The sequence below is a fragment of the Paroedura picta genome, chromosome 10, assembly GCF_049243985.1.
Source record: "Paroedura picta isolate Pp20150507F chromosome 10, Ppicta_v3.0, whole genome shotgun sequence".
NCBI lineage: Eukaryota > Metazoa > Chordata > Lepidosauria > Squamata > Gekkonidae > Paroedura > Paroedura picta.
The window spans coordinates 19,434,370-19,452,498 of NC_135378.1; positions in this window are offsets into that span (position 1 = coordinate 19,434,370).

Consider the following 18,129-nt stretch of genomic DNA (forward strand, 5'->3'; position numbering starts at 1 on the left):
AGTTCACTCTCAGCTTTGGCCTTTCTGATGATTGATCTACAGTGCCTAGTAACCTGTAGGTACTCTTCTTTAGAGCTCTGTCCTTCCCTCCATTTCCTGAACATCTCCCTTTTCTTTCTTAGTGCCTCTTAAAGTTCTCTGTTCATCCAAATAGGCTTCTTAGAGCTCCTGCAGTTTTTTCATCTTTCTGGGATAGTCATTGATTGAGCATGCAATAGCTCTTGTTTGAGTAGCACCCACCCTTCACATGCTCCCTTCCCTTCCAGCATTGTCGTCCATGGTATGACACTCATCATGTCTCTGAGTTTATTAAAGTTTGCCCTACGAAAATCCAACATCCGCGTCTGGCTACAAGGTTCCTTGGCTCCCCATCTCAAAAGGAATTCTATGAGGACATGGTCAGTTCCCCCTAGGGTCCCCACCTCCTTCACCTCATCCACCTAGTCTTGCCTGTTGGTCAGTATTAAGTCCAGTATGGCTGAACCTCTTGTGGGTTCATCTACCATTTGATAAATGAAATTGTCAGCCAGGCAGGTCAGAAAGTTGCATGACTAAGGACGCTTCACAGAGTTTGTTTCCCAGTACATATTTAGCAGCATCACAGGCCAAGAACCCTTATTGTGTGTCTGAAGTTAAGCTGCAGTAGCCATTTTATGTCTGGCTCCACCCCTGCTTTTTACAGACCTTCTCTGTGACTGCCATTTTGTGACTGTGACCACCATGCTAAACCAGAATTCCAAAGGGGACCATGCTGGACTAACATCTGGGGAACCCAAGTTTGATGTACCCACTGCCATGGAAGCTTTCCAGGTGACCAGATTTTAACATTGGTAAAGTGGGACACCATTGACCCGGGGGGGGGGGGTCTTGATTAAAAATTTGGTCTATATGGAGCAAGAACATTTTTCATAGAACGCATAGAATGCAAAAATAGTATAATCTTTAAACAGCCCCGCGGCGCGGCGCACCATGGACTGAATAAAAGAGTAAGGGCTGTGTGGGAGGAGTTAGGGCAGGCCCTGTCCGGGATAAAAACGCAGAGGGGCCAATCAGGAGCCACGAAGCAGCTCCTGATTGGCCCCTCCGAGTGTCCATCCCGGCCCAAGCTGCCAATGGGGAGCCGGCCAGGGAATCACCACGTAGACTGGACTGCCAGCCGATGCAGTGAGTTCTCTGGGGGGCTGCGCCGCCTTCTCCCGGGCGCTGGAGCGGCCGGGAGAAGGCTCATGAGAGACGCCGGTGGGGAGGGAGCCGTGCCGCCTTCTTCCATCTTCGGGGAGGGTGGGGGAGGGCGGGAGCCGCCATTCGGGGAGGGTGGGGGGCCAAGAGAATGGAGTTTGTGTCTTGGGGGAGGGTGGGGGAGTGGGAGCTGGCCTTCTCTCGGCCCCGGAAGCTGCCTCGCTGCGGTGAGAGAAGACCGGCTCCTACCGCCCATTTTATTACATAATAAAATGGGCTTTATTTCTAGTAATATATATTTTTAAATTTCAACATCAGTACAATTTGCCAGGTGCCCCCAGATGTCCCTCCAAATGTGGGACAATCTGGTCACCATAGTCTAGTCACACACACGCAACCTATCCTACCTGATTAGGGGTGCCAGTTCTTGGTGGGAAAATGCCTACAGACTTTGGGGATGCAGCCAGGAGTAGGTGGGATTTAAGGCAAGGAAGGACCTCAATATCTCTGTCACCTGGAGATGAACTGTAAAACTGTGGATTTCCAGGCCCCTGGGCACTGGCATCCCTATACCTGACAGGGTTTATTTATTTTATTTGTATTTATATTGTGATTTATTAGCTGTTGCAGCCTGTGAAACTGGCTCACTGTGGCTTACAAATTATAAAATGAATGCAATACTTAAATCCCCAATATTAAAAAAGAAAACCACAATACAGTAATAATAAAATTATACCCACAAAGCAACCCACTGTCACAGCCAATGGTTCCTTGGCAATTGCCGGACTCCATGTCTAATAATAGGAAGATGCAACAACTAAGATGGAATCATCCAGAAGGTGAGGAAGAGGGATGACCCAGTAATCTTCCAATCCTCCATTTTACAGGCCCTGTGGAACTGTGATAGATCCAGCAGGACCCCCAGTTCATGTAGGAGCTCATTTTAACAGGTAAGTGCCAGGAACAAAAGAGCTCTGGCTCTGATTGCGGCCAGGCATACTTCACAAGGACTGGAGGCCATCAGTCTGTTCATACCGGCAGAGTATGTGCCCTGTGTGGGGGTATAAGGGGACAGATGGTCCCTCAGATCCATAGGGCTTAGACTACATAAGGCCTTAAAGGTCAATATGAGAACCTTGAATTTGATCTGGAACACAACCAGCAACCAGTACTGCTGCCTCAGAACTGGCTGGACATGGGTTCTCCAAGATGTTCCTGTGAAGACCCAAGAAGTTGCATTCTGTACCAGTTGGAGCTTCTGGATCAAACCCAAGGCAATGCCCACAGACAGTGAATTATAGAAGTCCAGTCTGGAGATGATCATCACATGTATCTCTGTAGTCAGGTGTTCTGGGACCAGGTAGTGTGCTAGTAGCCTCACTTCATGCAGATAGGAAAATGCTGATTGGGCTACTTTGGTGATCTGTACCTCCATAGATAAGGAGGCATCAAAGATCATCCCCAAATTCCTGGCTGAGGAAGAGATCTACAATTGTTCACCATCCAGGCAGGGAAGACATGCTGTCTGATCTGACCTAGCCACAGGACCTCCATCATGGAAGGTTTGAGTTTCAGGTTGTTGTGGGAATAAAATGGAAGAGATGAAAATAATGTCTTCCACTTTAGGTCCCCATTGGGGAGAAAAGCAGAGTATAAATGAAACAAATATAAAGTGAAAGGAGTCTTGGCTGTAACAACAAAGGCATCAAATCAGAATTGCAAGGTGTCATAGTCTTGTTGTATACCACATTGGTCAGAATGCACCTGGAGTCCTGTGTGCTTTTTTGGAGGCCTCATATCAAAAAGGGACATGGACAAAATGGAGTGGTTGTAGATGAGAGAGATGAGGATGAAAGGGCATGGGAATGTTCAGCCTAGAGAAGAGGAAGTTGAGAGGGGACATGATTGCTCTCTTTAAGTATCGGAAAGGTTGTCACTTGGAGGCAGGCAGGGAGTGGTTCCTGTTGGCAGCAGAAGATAGGACCTACAGTAATGGCTTTAAACTGCATGTAGAATGGTACTGGCTAGATATCAGGTAAAAAAAAAAACCCTCACAGTCAGAGCAGTTCAGCAGTGGAACAGGCTGTCTAAGGAGATGATGAGTTCCCACTCACTGGCAGTCTTCAAGCAGCACCTGGACAGCTACTCATCCTGGATGCTCTAGGTCAGGGGTAGTCAACCTGTGGTCCTCCAGATGTTCATGGGCTACAATTCCCATGAGCCCCTCCCAGCGTTTGCTGGCAGGGGCTCATGGGAATTGTAGTCCATGAACATCTGGAGGACCACAGGTTGACTACCCCTGCTTTAGGCCTCTCCTGCATTGAGCAGGAGGTTGGACAATGGCCTATATGGCCCCTTCCAATGGTATGATTCAAATCCTTATCCATTGTTGTTCCTCTATATATTTATGAAACAGCCTAGGGGGTGGGACGTGTCCGGCTGTCCAAGTTAGAATAGGGCCAATCAGGATGCAGCCAGCTTTGCCCTGATTGGCTCTTCCCCCTGCAGCTCCCGCCCTCCATCCCTGGACTCTAGCCTCTTTGCTCTCAGATGCATCAGTGCTTGGAGCCAGCAGCAGGTAAGGGGAGAGGGCCTTGGGCAAAGGGTCATGGTGGAGGGCTTGCTAATGAGGGCCTCTTGGCCTGCTAGGCTGGGCCTGCTCACGAGGGAATCCCAGCCTGCTGACTGTCTGCTAAGGAGCTCTGTCCCAGGCCTCCTAATGAGCTGCCCAGCCCCTGCCCACCCCACTTGATCTGGTTGCAAGCTGCCGCCCAAAGCCACCTTAAGCTGCCTGGCCAGGGGCCAGGGGAGGGGGCCCTTTCAAGGCCCGTTCTTGGTAATGGGCTTTGAAGCTAGCAAAAAAATAAAACCAGACGATTGTCTACTATCTTGCTGTTATATTTCTGTTGTTTATTCCTCCCCAGTAGGAACCCAGAACAGCCTTTAAAAATCTCATCTTCATTGTATCCTCACAATAACTCTGCAAGGCTGAGAACGTATGATGGCCCCAAGGTCCCCAAGCAAGTTCCCATGGCAAAGCAGGTACATCAAACATGCATCTTCCAGATCCTCATCTGATACTGGAACTGCAACACCATGCTGGGCATAACTTTTCTCCACCAGAAACAATCACAGGAGTAAAATCATTGTTCTATCATGTCAGTTCTGCTTGGCAGTGACTCTTCAGGGTTTCAGGCAGAGGCTTTTCACATTGGCTAATACCTGATCCTTTTATGTGAAGAGGCCAAGGGCTGAGTTGATTGCATTCAAAGTAGATGCCCTATTAGTCAGGCACAGCCCCACCCTTGACCTAGATGGCCCAGTCACACCTAATGCAGACAGAATGACTCATTCCTAGCAGAATTCCATTGGAACAAGCCATGGTCTAAGGAATGAATCATCCAGGCACATAATGGGCAACTTCCTCTGCGTGTAGGGTACTTGAGGATCATGGCAGCCTTTCATGGTTTTGAAAAAGAACAAGAGTCTAGTAGCAACTTAAGGACTAGACAAATTTGAGGCCGGGCATGAGCATTCAGGAGACACTGCTTATTTCTTTTGGCATTTCTTTTCACATCAGTCTCATCTGCCAGGAAGTAGAGTTTGGGAAGTGATGCCCTTGGACAATTTTAAGTGGTTTCTGTGAGCTTGTCCAGTGCCTGGACAGGATAATAAACATTTGTCTGTTCCAAAGGAACCAAATGAGAGATACAAAACAACGACGCTTTATGCATGTGCTGTCTGCTATGGCTGGCATTGAAAATGCCAAATGGAAAGAATTCCTAGGGGTGTGAATCTCTCTTTTTTAAAACCTCTTGCTAAATACATCCATTTGGGGTGTGGCAGGTAAGATTAATAGGGCATTGGAGCCCCTTTCCTATGAAGAAAGAAAAGGATGGGCCCTTTGAGTTAAGAAAAGCAACAACTAAAGGAGGAGGGGCATTGGGCAGGAAGCTGAGAAACAGAAATTTTCTCTCTCTCCTGAAATCCTAGGACAGGGGTAGTCAAACTGCGGCCCTCCAGATGTCCATGGACTACAATTACCAGGAGCCCCTGCCAGCATTCGATGGCAGGGGCTCCTGGGAATTGTAGTCCATGGACATCTGGAGGGCCGCAGTTTGACTACCCCTGTCCTAGGACATCCCATGAATCTAATGGGCGGTAGGTTCCGGACAGACGAAACAAAACCCTACTTTACACAGAGAGTGGTTAAAATGTGGAATTCACTGCCAGAGGATATTGTGTTGGCCACAGGAATAATCAGCTTTACAAGGAAATTGTGTAGACTCAATAGAAAAGAGTGACTGAGTGATTCTGCAGATGATAAAAAAAACAGAAAATATAATGCAAGGCTATGTTTAGAACAAGGGCAAGAATAATAACAAGAACAAGAAGAAGAAGAAAAAGAAGAGCTGTTTTTTCTACCTCGCCTTTTACTACCTGAAGGAGTCTCAGAGCAGCTTACGATTGCCTTACCTTCCTCTCCCCACAACAGACACACTGTGAGGCTGAGAGAACTCTGAGAGATCTGTGACTGGTCCAAGGTCACCCAGCTGGTTGCCTGTGGAGGGGTGGTGAATCAAACCCATCAAATTAGAGGCTGCCACTCTTAACCATGATGCCATGCTGACACTACACCAAGCTTTCTTCTCTAGGAGAGGAAGGAGCCTAGAAAGCTTGTGGCTGTTCTCTCAGTGGGAGGCTTTGTTGAATGGACAGGATGGGGAAATGCCTGTGAAACACCCACAAAAATTGGGTCCCTGTTTATCTGTTTTCCACTAGCTGTCCCAGATCAGTACCTCTTGGGGAGTTTTTTTCCCAGTGTGAACACATGAAACTGCCTTTTGCTGAATTGCCACAGGTCCATCACAGCCAGCTTAGCAAAGTGGTTGAGAATGGTGGCTTCTCATCTGGCAAGCCGAGTTTGATTCTGCACTCCCCCACATGCAACCAGCTGGGTGACCTTGGGCTTGCCACAGCACTGATCAAGCTGTTCTGAGCGAGCAGAATTATCAGGGCTCTCTCAGCCTCACCTACCTCACAGTGTGTCTGTGGTGGGAAGAGGAAAGGGAAGGCGATTGTAAGCCTGTTTGAGACTCCTTCAGGCAGTTAAAAGCAGGGTATAAAAAAAACACCTCGTCTTATTCTTCTTTTGCATGCCAATCAGATGCTCTCCTGATGAACCACAGCCTGTCACTGGGTTCGGCCTCCATCATCATGTCTCTGTGAAGGAGAAAAAATTGCTTTCAAGTCAAAGTATCGGAACACTGTCCCTATGGCACATGCATTTAAAGCCACGAAGTAGGGGGAAAGGTGGGAAAATGAGACCGGGCGAGGTAAGTATGTTTCCCTTTCTCTTTCAACAGCCACTTGTCCAAAATACCAAACCGCCGAATCACCGAATCAAATCACTATTCGGCCAAGGCTGATACGGTCATTCGAATTCTAGACATATGGTGAATCAGACTGGATTCAGCCAATTCATGCCTGAATCAAGACTAATTCAAGTACTTTTCAGTTTCTCCAGATCAAATTGGACATGCCTAGTAAATCCATACACAGAACCTATGCAACCAACAGTCAGCTCTTCAGATACTGTAGTTGGTGAAGGCTTAGGACCCCCTTCCATATTTAGAAGAAGAGTTGGTTCTTATATGCCATTTTTCTCTACCCAAAGGAATCTCAAAGCGGCTTACAGTCACTTTCCTTTTCCTCTCCCCATCACAGATACCCTGTGAGGTGGGTGAAGCTGAGAGAGCCCTGATATCACTGCTCAGTCAGAACAGCTTTATCAGTGCTGTGGCGAGCCCAAGGTCACCCAGCTGGCTGCATGTGGGGGAGCGTGGAATCAAAGTCCGCACTTCTAACCACTACACCAAGCTGGCTCTCTTTAGTATTCTTTAGTATTCTACCCCCAAAATACTCATGTTCTTTATTTGTGGTTGGGTGGGGTGGGAGGGAAGGAGGGAAGGAGGGAGGGAGGGCATGTGGTCCAGAAGCACTATGGCCATAAATAAAGAACTGATTGATTGATTCTGAGTGGCATGAAGAATATTCCATGTTCAGTCCCAAGCGTTTCCCATTGAAAGGACCACTAGATCAGCTGTCCCCAAACCCTGATCCAGGGACTGGTTCATGGATCAGTCGGTACCGGGCCGCAGCTCCTCCTTGTCCTCCTCCCCGGCTGCTGCCTTGGGGGCTGCCCTGCCACTCTGCCGCTTGCTCACCTTTGGTGTTCTCCAGTGACCGCCATGGCTGGGGCTCCCCCTTGCCATGGCACTGTGCAGCTGGTGCTGGCAGCGCCCCCCAGTGGGTGGTAGGAAGTCAGGGGTGCCGGCAAGAAAGCAAGCGGAGCAGGGGCTCAGGCGGTGGCATCGACATCCCTTAGCAAAAGACTACCCCCCCCCCCAGGCCTCAGTAAAATTGTCCAGCATTGACTGGTCCCCGGTGATAAAAAGGTTGTAGACCACTGCACTAGATGATATGAAAGACCTGTGTGAGACCATGGAGAGCAGCTGCCAGTCGGAGTAGAACATAGTGACTCCGATGGACAGATGGTCTGATTTGGTAGAAGGCTGTTTGGCGTCTCCGTTCGGTACATTAGCTCAGGTTATCACAACGGAAGTGAAAATTACGTGTTGTTGGTGGAGGTGAAGAGAAACGTTAGCAATGTGTCTTGTTTGCTAACAGTAGTTTCCCAGGTTCACCACATGCCTTTGCAGATTGAGCCCTCTTTGCTGAATAATGACATTTTTTTCATTGAGGCATAAACATCTTTCTCTTTGAAATCTAATTTGCGTAAATAATGTTCTTCCTTCTTCTTTCCTGGAAGTTTAGCACTTTCTAGGTCAAGGAGAGAAAGAAGTTAGTAATCCTCCTGGCTCTTAGCACCCATATACCTGCACACACACACACACACCCAACAAACCCTCCCACCCACCCGCACACATATTCATGTTCTTTGACAGGTCTCAGCAAACTGTGGTTGAGAATGTTTCCTTGGGCCAGCTAGAGGCCACGTTGTTTTCGGGAATAATGTAGAATAGCTTCAGGCTGTCTCGGCTGCAGAATCACTTACACACACACCAAATGTGAAACTCATGGGAACCATGAGAGAGAGAGAGAGCACCTAGCAACCTGGATATGTCTGTGCAAAAGGACATGATTTCAAACACAGTCCATGATGCTCTCGATGACAGCTTCCACTTGGGGGGGGGATGAATGAAATTGGATGAAAACAACCTTCTGGATCGAACTAAGGATCCATCCAGTCCAGCTTTCTCTTTTGGCTGTTGTGACCATTTCCTACATTCTGCAGAGTGTTGGACTACTTGACCCGGGAGGTCCCTTCCATCTGTATGATTCTATGATTTTTTCCTAACAATGTCTATCTAGATGCTTCCGGAAAGTGCTTTAACAGGGTATGACTGTCACTGCCTTCTCCTTTACTCCCCCTCTTCCAGCATCTGGCATTCAGAGAGATGCTACAGGATGCCCATGTGATTTCTGAATAGTATGATTTAAAGTGGCTGATTTGTGGCCATTTATTCTTTTTGTGTGAAGATGAGCTTGTTTAGTCTGCATAATAAGCAGATGGATGTTGATGGTGTATGTAAAATGCATTCTGCATAGAAAGCCAAGGACAGAAAAGGGCTGTAGGACATTTCTGTGATGACTATGTAAGAAAGAAGTTCAGGTGAGTAGATGCTATCAGTAGTGTAGTAGTCAGAGTGTCAAAGTAGAATCTGGGCGGTGATGGATCAAATTCCAAATTGATAAGTTTGCCAACTCTGGGTTGGGATATTCCTGGAGATTTTGGGGGGTATGGCTTTGGGAAGGGAAGGCTCTTCAATGAAGTATAATTCCATAGAGTACATTTCAATGCAGCCATTTTCTCCTAGGATACTGTAGCCTGGAGATCACTTACAATCCTGGAAGTCATCCTGGTTCCACCTGGAGGTCATCTAATCTCCCACCCTGACCTTAAACACACTGAATGACCTTGGACCAGGTATACCCGTTCAGCCTCACCTGCCTCACAAGGCTGTTACACAACAAAAATGGTGAAAGCAGAATTATGTACATCCCACTGAGCTCCTTGGCGGAAGGGCAGGATACAAATAGGCTGGCTGGCTAAGTGTTGGGCTTTAGGGTGGAGTTACAGATGCCTGCATTCAACAAAAATAAAGATGGACCATATGATTTCCGCTACGACACATATTGTATAGGCCACAGGTGGTGATACAGGAAGGCAAAAAGCTTACAGGTCATTGCCTCTGTTTTTCTAGTTGCTTGGCAACCCACACTCCATTTTAGAGTCGGGGTTTCAACCTCTAGGTGGAATCTTGGATCCCCTGGAATTACAGTTAATCCTCAGACTGCAGAGATCAGTTCCCCTGGAGAAAATGGTTGCTTTGGCAGGTGGAATCTATGACATCGAACCTCATTGAGTGTCCTGTCCTTCCCAGGCTCCCTTCTCAAATCTCCAGGAGTTTCCCTACCTGGAGTTGGCAGCTCTACCCCCTATCCTGCACTGGTGACCAGGGGGATCTGGCAACCCCATTTCAGAACTCCAGAAAGGCAGTAAAAACACAAGGCAGGCAGGGTTTGGTATAGCAGGTCCTAGTTTTGGAAAGCTTGTGCTATTCAAATTGACTCTGCAAACATGCCCTGACCATGCATAGCCGCTGTCTTATCACTCAGCCAAGTAAGATGCCTTTTCTCCTATGGAAGAAGCTCAAACTCCTTTCCTCTCTGCAGCCAGAAAAGGGATCGTCAGCTGATTTACAGATTGCTGAATACACGAAGTTGTGGTTCTCTTGAGACAGCCAAAAGGCTGTTAAATAAATTTACGTTCAACAACAGGCCTCGTGCTGGATGCTGAGCCTTGTTTTCTACACTGTGGTATGCAAAATGGCTTTTTGCGACATTTCTGATGTCTCCATATACCTGCCAACGGACATAAGGCGAACTGCTCCAATGTATTATCTGGGAAGATTTATGAATCCCTGTAATACGACAGCAGAATCCCTGAGAAAGCTGATTCCAAATCGGTATCAGGTATGTAAAGCAGTGCAGCAATTTTTTTCCACTTGGTCCACCTTTCACTCCCTACTGTCAGCATTCCAGGTGGTCCATCATTGTGTTTGCTTTCCTCCGACAACAAATGCACATAATAGAGAGGAGGCGGGATGTGCAGCTGTTGTTTCCTCTTGCCTGTTCTCAGGAGCTTTGCAGTACAAATTCCGGGAAGGGGTCACTGTGGGTTCAGTCAGAGGATTCATTCATGCTGTGGAGGAGCAAAGCTGGCTGTTTTACCCTGTAGATTTTGTTGGGGGGGGTTATAAAAAGAAATACTTTCCCTGCACTTCCGCACTGCCACCGCTTCCTAACAAGTTGAATCCCAGCTGATGCTCTGATTTGGCAGCACCCCTTCTGCAAAAGAGCATTTATTGGGAGGGGGAGAGATTTCTTTCTTGCATCTGTCCCCCACTTGTCCCCCATTTCCTTTGGAATGTCATCATGCAATTCATCAGCAACAAAGCCTCCTCCTATTTTTCTGAGCAGGGGCAGTAAAGTTGTAACATTGTACAAAAAATAAAGGATAGATGTAGCATTGGGAATGCCATTTCAAAGGTTCCTCATTCCTCCTTAGTCAAAGCCTAAGTCCACTCTGGCAGAGTGGGTGTCTATAAATCTAAATAATTCCGCGGGGCCTGTAAAATTCCGCATTCTGCAGGGCCTGTAAAACGGAGCTTTTCCGCCAGGTTTATGGTTGAGGCTGGGATCTGCGAGGTAGAGCATTGCCCCCACCGGGGGGGGGGGGTCTGAAGTATACATCATCTCCCCCATTCTCTATCGCCTTGGCAGGTGGGAGTAGATTGTGATTGGCTGCCGCCATGTTATGATTTTAATGTCTTTTAATTGGGTTTTAATTGGGATTTTTAAGACAATTGTTACCCACCATGAGCCTACCCAGGGAGTGGCAGGAAATAAATCAAACAACAACAACAACAAACTATGAAAATGGCTTGTGATCACTGAACTGGATACACCAGTTCAATCTAGTAAGTCTATGGGTTTGGTAAACACAGACACAGCTCTTTGAAAACAATCAGTTCTTCATTAACTCCAACTCCAACCAGAAACATAGGAACATCACAAAGTCTAGCCAGCCTGCCAAGAGCCCTGATTGGTCCTTAACAGATAGTTCCCATTGGTCCATAAGCCCTCTGATAGGGTGAATTACAATCCTTCATTTAGATGATTGCTTGTAGCACCACGTTGACTACATATATAACACAATAATGATGCTATATACTTCATGTACTTCTTCAGCAATGGTTACTGTCATTTTTAAGGTCCCCCTACTCTTCTTTAGTCACCAGCTAGGAAAATGGCTGACGATGGCTGAACTGGATACACCAATTCAATAATGATGCTCTATGTGTCCTCATGCACTTCTTCAGCACTGGAACCGCCTTTTTTGCATATGTACTGGTGGACACTCATCTGGACAGCCGTGTCTGATTCCATCCCTACCCCTCCACATGAAGCTAGCTGGGTGACCTTGGCCAGTCATGGTTCTTTCAGAACTCTCTCATCCCCATCTAACCTCACAAGGTGACTGTCATGTGGAGAGGGAGGGAGGGAGATTTTAAGTCATTTGGAGACTACTTGGAAGTTTTAAAAAAGCAAGGTATAGAATCCAGTTCTTTTTCTTCCTCTTCCTCTTCCCCCAAAAATGTTTTTGGTCAGGAATGCCATTTCCTCTTCATTCCTCTGCATGGAGTTGTTGCCTCACATGTGAGCTGCATGGAAAAAAGTTTACGACTCCTCAGTCTCATGAAATGGATCTCTGGGCTGAGGGAAAATGCTTTTTTATTATTGATTTATCTAGAAAACTCATATGCCACCTCTCCAGCTGACTTAAGGGCAGCTCACAGCAATAAAAACCAAACAGGCAGTCAAAAAGCAAATCATACCAGTAATAAAAAAACATATCAATAAGACAGCCATCTGAAAACATGCCAGTCAAAGAGATGGAGTGGTGTATTGGTTAAGAGCAGTAGATTCTAAACCGGCTTTGATTCCTTGGTTCTCCATGTGAATCCTTCCAGGTGCCCTTGGATTATCTCAGCCCCACCTACCTCATGAGATACCTGTTGTGGAGAGGGAAAGGAAAGGTGATTGTAAGCCAATTTAGGATTCCTTAAGGTAGATAAAAGCAGAGTAAAAAATTTTTCTTCTTCTTGGAAGGCGATTGTAATCTGCTTTGAGACTCCTTCTGGTAGAGAAAAGTGGTATATAAGGACAAATTTCTTCTTCTTCTTCGTCTTCTTCATCTTCAGTAAAAGTAACCCAGAGCTTTAACAGCACATGAAACCCAACAATTGATTCCAACCCCCTGCTCAATAAAGGATCAGCCTAAAGCAGCATGGACAGTTGGCAGGAGCTCATGGTAACTGTAGTCCATGGACATCTGGAGACCCACTGTTTGGCCACCTCTGTCCTAAGGCACCCATGTTAAGTATCAGTCCAGGTGCTACTTGAAGACCACCAGTGAGGAGGAGCTTACCACCTACCTAGGCAGCCAGTTCCACTATGAACTACTCTGACTGTGAAAATAAAGTGAATTGTTTCCCTACTTCTATTTCCAGGAAGACAAAAAATGTGGTAATCTCTTCGGTAAAAGAGTATCTGCTACTTTTCCCTCCCTTTTTAGTGCATTCACAGCTGTATCAATAAGACTGCTGAGGAAAAAGAGCATGAATAGATTTACAAATATTTCAGAATGTTATTATGGAATCAGAATTAATATTTTGGGGGATATATGGCCTACAGATTTGCAAAAGAGGAAGCAATTTCAACTCTAAAATTAATTAAGTTGTGAGAGCCAGCTTGGTGTTGAGAATAAGCTTCATGCAGTGGTTAGGAGCGGCGACTTCTAATTTGGCGAGATGGATTGGATTCCCCCACTCCTCCTCCACATGCTGCCTGCTGGGGGATCTTGGGCTCATCACAGTTCTGTTAGACATGTTTGTGTAGAGCAGTTCTGCCAGAGCTCTCTCAGCCTCACCCATCTCACAGGGCATCTGTTATGGGGAAATAAAGAGAAGTTGATGGTAAGCGGCTTTGAGATTCCTTCAAAACCAACTCCTCTTCTTCTTCTTCTTCTTCTTCTCCTCCTCCTCCTCCTCCTCCTCCTCCTCCTCCTCGCCATCTCCCTCTCCCCTTTTTTCTTCCTTCCTCCCAACTGTCACTCTGAAATGTTTTTAAAATCTTCCTGTCAAGCTATGGAATCCAGAATGTTTTTTCTCTGAACAGCTGATAACAGGAAAGTTTCACCTCTTGATCTGCATGGAGGCAAATCTGTATCATTTTCAAGGCTGAGGAACCAGGAGAGCTGTTGGTGTTTGAGAGAAGGAATAAGCTAATCGACTTGGGTAGCTTTCGAGGAGGCTCTCCTGTGCTATTTGATGATAATTGGGAAGGCTGTTTAAACTTTACCATTATCAGCATAGTGCGCTGTTGACAGAACATAGAGCATTTGTAGGATTCTAACCTTTTTAAAGCAAGGCTGTCTCGGAGTCAGAATAATCTTCCTCTGGGTAAAGCCAACCGTTTAAGCTCCTGTGGCGTTGGCTTTTCACTCCCCTGGAGAAGATAGCATGGTAGGTTGAATTATCTGGTAGAAAATTGCCTAGGATTATTTTCTCAATGACAGCTATTGTTAGCGACCCGCGACAGTTGCTGAAAGACTGATGAGCATATTCCGCAGTGCGCGAGAACACTCTCTCCAAGCAGAAATTAGGCAGGTTATGCAATTTGCAAATCCTGCCGACGGTTTGAAGGAGAGCTTTAATATCATGTTTTGCAAGCCATGCGCCCGGCCCAGGCAGTGTCACATCGTGCCGGAAGGCAATGACATCACAGTGGAGGTCCCAATTCCTGTGTGTCCTTTGGCTTCACTATGAATAATATGTTCCCAATTATAGGAGTTATAAGAAAGGTCAGGTGAGCCATAATTTACCAGTTGCATTTACCCGATGGTGTTATGAAATTGTTTCTCCCGCGACCTTAACCAATTTGTGGAAATGCAGCATTGACCTGACGGAAGAATGGCACCGATGCCACAAGTTTTGGTTCATCTGTCTGCGCATGGGGTGACAGGCTGCGTTTCCAAGGGTTAAGCTTGACCGAGTGGAGAGAGGGTTTCACCACCTTGCCTGTATTGTAGAAAAACGGGTACATGAGGCCCTCATTGCTTTATTTAATTTAAACGTTAACAAAACTGTTTATCGATTCTTTATCAATGTAATGTTAATTCCTGCTGTGATCTGCTCTGAGGCAACCAGAAAGGACGGACTATAAAAATAAGGTTATAATTACTATTCCTATTGACTTGCCGGCAGCCACTTGGGCAGGAAGAAATACCCCTACACATAGATTTATTTATATTTTGATTTTTATACCTCTGCTCTTCCAGTGGTCTCGTGGCAGTTCACACGAGATAAAAAAGTAAAAAATACAATAAACCCCATAAAAACACCCCTTACAACAATAAAAAATAGACAGATGGAGAACTAACATTCTTACTATGTATCTTCCTCCCCCCCCCCCCTTCAGCTGGAGAGTCAAGCCTTCTTCCACTGGGAGTGAGGAGCCAGATCTAAAAGCATCGAGGGGAATCCTCTGATAGAAACACCAGGACTCTACCCTGGCCTCAACTGTATGCCTGGTGGAAGACCTCTGTCTTGCAAGCCCCGTGAGAAGTTGACAATTCTAGCAGGGCCTCAGCTCCTCTGGAAGCTCATTCCACCAGGTTGGGGCCACGACTGAAAAGGCCCTGGCCCGGGTTGAGGCCAGCTGAATGTCCCAGGGGCCCAGGACAACCAGCAAGGGCTCTGTGGGGGGCATAAGCAAGTAAGTGGGACCCAGGCCACATATAGCCTTGAAGGTCAATACCAAAACCTTAAACTTGGTATTGCACTGGTATGGCCACCAGTGCAGATGACAAAGCACTGGCTGAGTACGGACCCTCCATGATGTCTTAGTGAGGACCCTCACAGCCATATTTTGTACCAGCTGAAGTTTCTGGATCAAAGCCAAGGATAGGCCCATGTAGAGCGAGTTACAGAAGTCTAGTTTGGAAGTGACCGTTGTATGGATCACAGTGGCCAAGTGGTCGGAGGACAGGTAAGGCGCTAGTAGCTGCGCTTGGCAAAGATGGAAAAATGTCGTTCAGGCTACTCTTGATAAAGGGAGGCATCAAAGGTCACTCCCAAATCCCTGGCAGGTAGTACAAATGTTAATTGCAAGCTGTCCAGGAATGGGAGCCACGATTCCTGATCCTGCTCTCTTCTACCTGGCCAAAGGACCACCATCCTAGAGGGGATGAGTTTCAGATGACTCTGCCTGAGTCACCCAGACACTGCTTCCAAACATCTGGCAAATGTATCTGGGAAGGGGAGTCTGTCCAGCTGTCTATTAGGAGCTAGAACTGGGTGTCATCTGCATATTGGTGACAGCCCAGCCCGTATCCCCAGACCAGCTGGGCTATAGGGTGTATATAGATGTTAAAAAGTGTGGGGGAGAGTATTGCCCCTTGCAGTACCCCACATGGGAGCCTGCAGGGATCCGATATCTCATCCTCCACTGCAACCCTCTGCATCTGGTTCCAAAGGAAGGAGACCAGCCATTTTAGTGCAGTCCCCCTAATCCTGGTCCCGGCAAGGCAGTAGGCCAATAACTCATGGTCAACCTCATCAAATGCGGCTGATAGATACAAAAGCACAAGAATGGCTGAACCACCTTGATCCAGCTGGCACCAGATATCGTCCATCAAGGCAACCAGAGCCAGTCGGACAGAAGCCCGACTGGTATGGCTCAAGGGCTGAATTTTCTTCCAAGAATGCCAGGAGATGGTCCACCACAGCCCACTCTACTACCTTACCCAGAAAAGCAAGATGAGAGACTGGACGGTAGCTGGTGGGGTCCCATGGGTCCAGTGATGTTTTTTTTTTCACTAAAGGATGCACCACTGCCTCCTTAAGCCCTTTGGGGAACCCTCCCGATGTTAGAGGGAGGTTGACAATTTCCCTCAGGCTTCAACACATCCACAGCTTTATTTGAAACACGTTGCTGGCAAACTAGGCACGGGATAGCTCCCAACCTTTTAGGAAACCCTTTGAGGGCCGTCAAGAAGCCCCAGGGGTTCACAAAATCCTGGTTGAGAAATTAGACTCCAGGAGAGCCAGGTTTAAATCCTCACCCTGCCAGAGACACTCTCAAGGTGAGCTTCAGCTAGTCTTGCTCTCTCTTTTTTTCTCAGGGTAGCTGCTGTAAAGATGAAAAACAAAGATGGGGATAGGAGTCCCAACCTCTCGGTAGCACCTGGGCATCTGCAAGAATGACAACTGATCTGCTGATGACAGAAATCAGTTCCCTGGACAAAAGGGCAACTTTGAAGGGTGGATTCTAATGAATTCACATGCCAGTTGATCTCTCTTCTGTGCCCAGACTTTGCCCTCCCCTAGGCACTGCTCGAAATCTCCTTGGCATTTCCTAAAACCAAGCTGGCAACCTTAAGTGGGAAGTGTTATGACATAAACCACTTTGGATCCCTTTGGGCAGAAAAGTGGCGCATGCCTATCTAAACGAGCAAATGAATAAGTCTATTGCTTCCCGCCCCCTCCCCCTTTGTGTCGATAGGCGAACCCAGGCTTTCATATATCAACAGCCTTCTGTGCGTTCCTACTTTGTTGCAAATCCAGCTCCCTGTTCCCTCTGCTTGCATTCTTTCCCCCCCTCCTCTTCCCCCCTCCTTCCCTTTCATTAAACTCCTTTCTTTTCTACATTCACGAATTGTTTGCTCAGAAATGCCGTGGCTGATAACATCCACGACGGCAGCGATCCGAATTGTCACTCGGCATTTATTCATAATCCATGAATTATTGAAGAGGCGATCTGGCCGTTTCACAATGAGGGTGGCGTATGCATTGTTTTCCCCGCCGTTGGCCAAAGCATTTGTTGTCAGTTTGGGTGCAGGCCCAGGAACATCCGTCTGAAACTGCCAATCGAGATGTGATGGATGGATTTCATTGTCGACGCTGGTGGTCAGCAGAAGGATCCTGATCACATTTAATGCACGTTACACTGCCCTCCCGAACAGAATAAGAGTGTTATTCTTTGCCGCTCTTAACCATCTTAACCGCATAGATTCACTTTAAATCGAAATTTGCCTACATGCAAAGGTGCAAAGGAAAACATGACAAACATCGCAAAGAGAGATCAGGCTGAGGATGCCAGAATTTTAGATGATGCTGGTGGGGTTGCAGGGAGATCTGGAATATCTTCCCATGAGGAAAAAACTGGAGAGTTTGGTTTGCTGGTTTGCTTCTAGACCAAATATAAGGTACTGTTGCTTATCCGGAGAGCCAGCCTGGTATACTGGTAAGGAGCGACACCCTCTAATCTTGTGAACTGTATTTGGTTCCCCGGTCCTCACATGCAGCCAGGTGGATGGCCTTGGGCTAGTCACATTCCTGTTAGAACTGTTCTCACAGAGCTGTCCTTTCAGAACACACTCAGCCCCACCTCCCTCACAGGGAATCTGTTGTGGGGATAGGAAGGGAAGGCAATATTGGGCCACTTTGAGACTCCTTTGGGTTGTGAAAGGCAGAGTTTAAAAGCCAACTCTTCTTCAAAGTCTTGCAGGACCCTGGGTGCACATAAGGTTGTAAGTTCTGGGTTGGGAGCAGCCTGTAGAAGTTGGATTTGGGGAGGGGAGCATTGGGTATAATATATTCCACTTTCCAAAGTAGCCATTCTCTACATGTAAGCGGATATCTGCCATCTGGAGATAAGCAGCAATAGTGGGAGATCTGCAACCACATCTTGGAAGTTGGTAATCCTAGACAGCAGACTTAAAGCCCCTTTGTTTTCTCA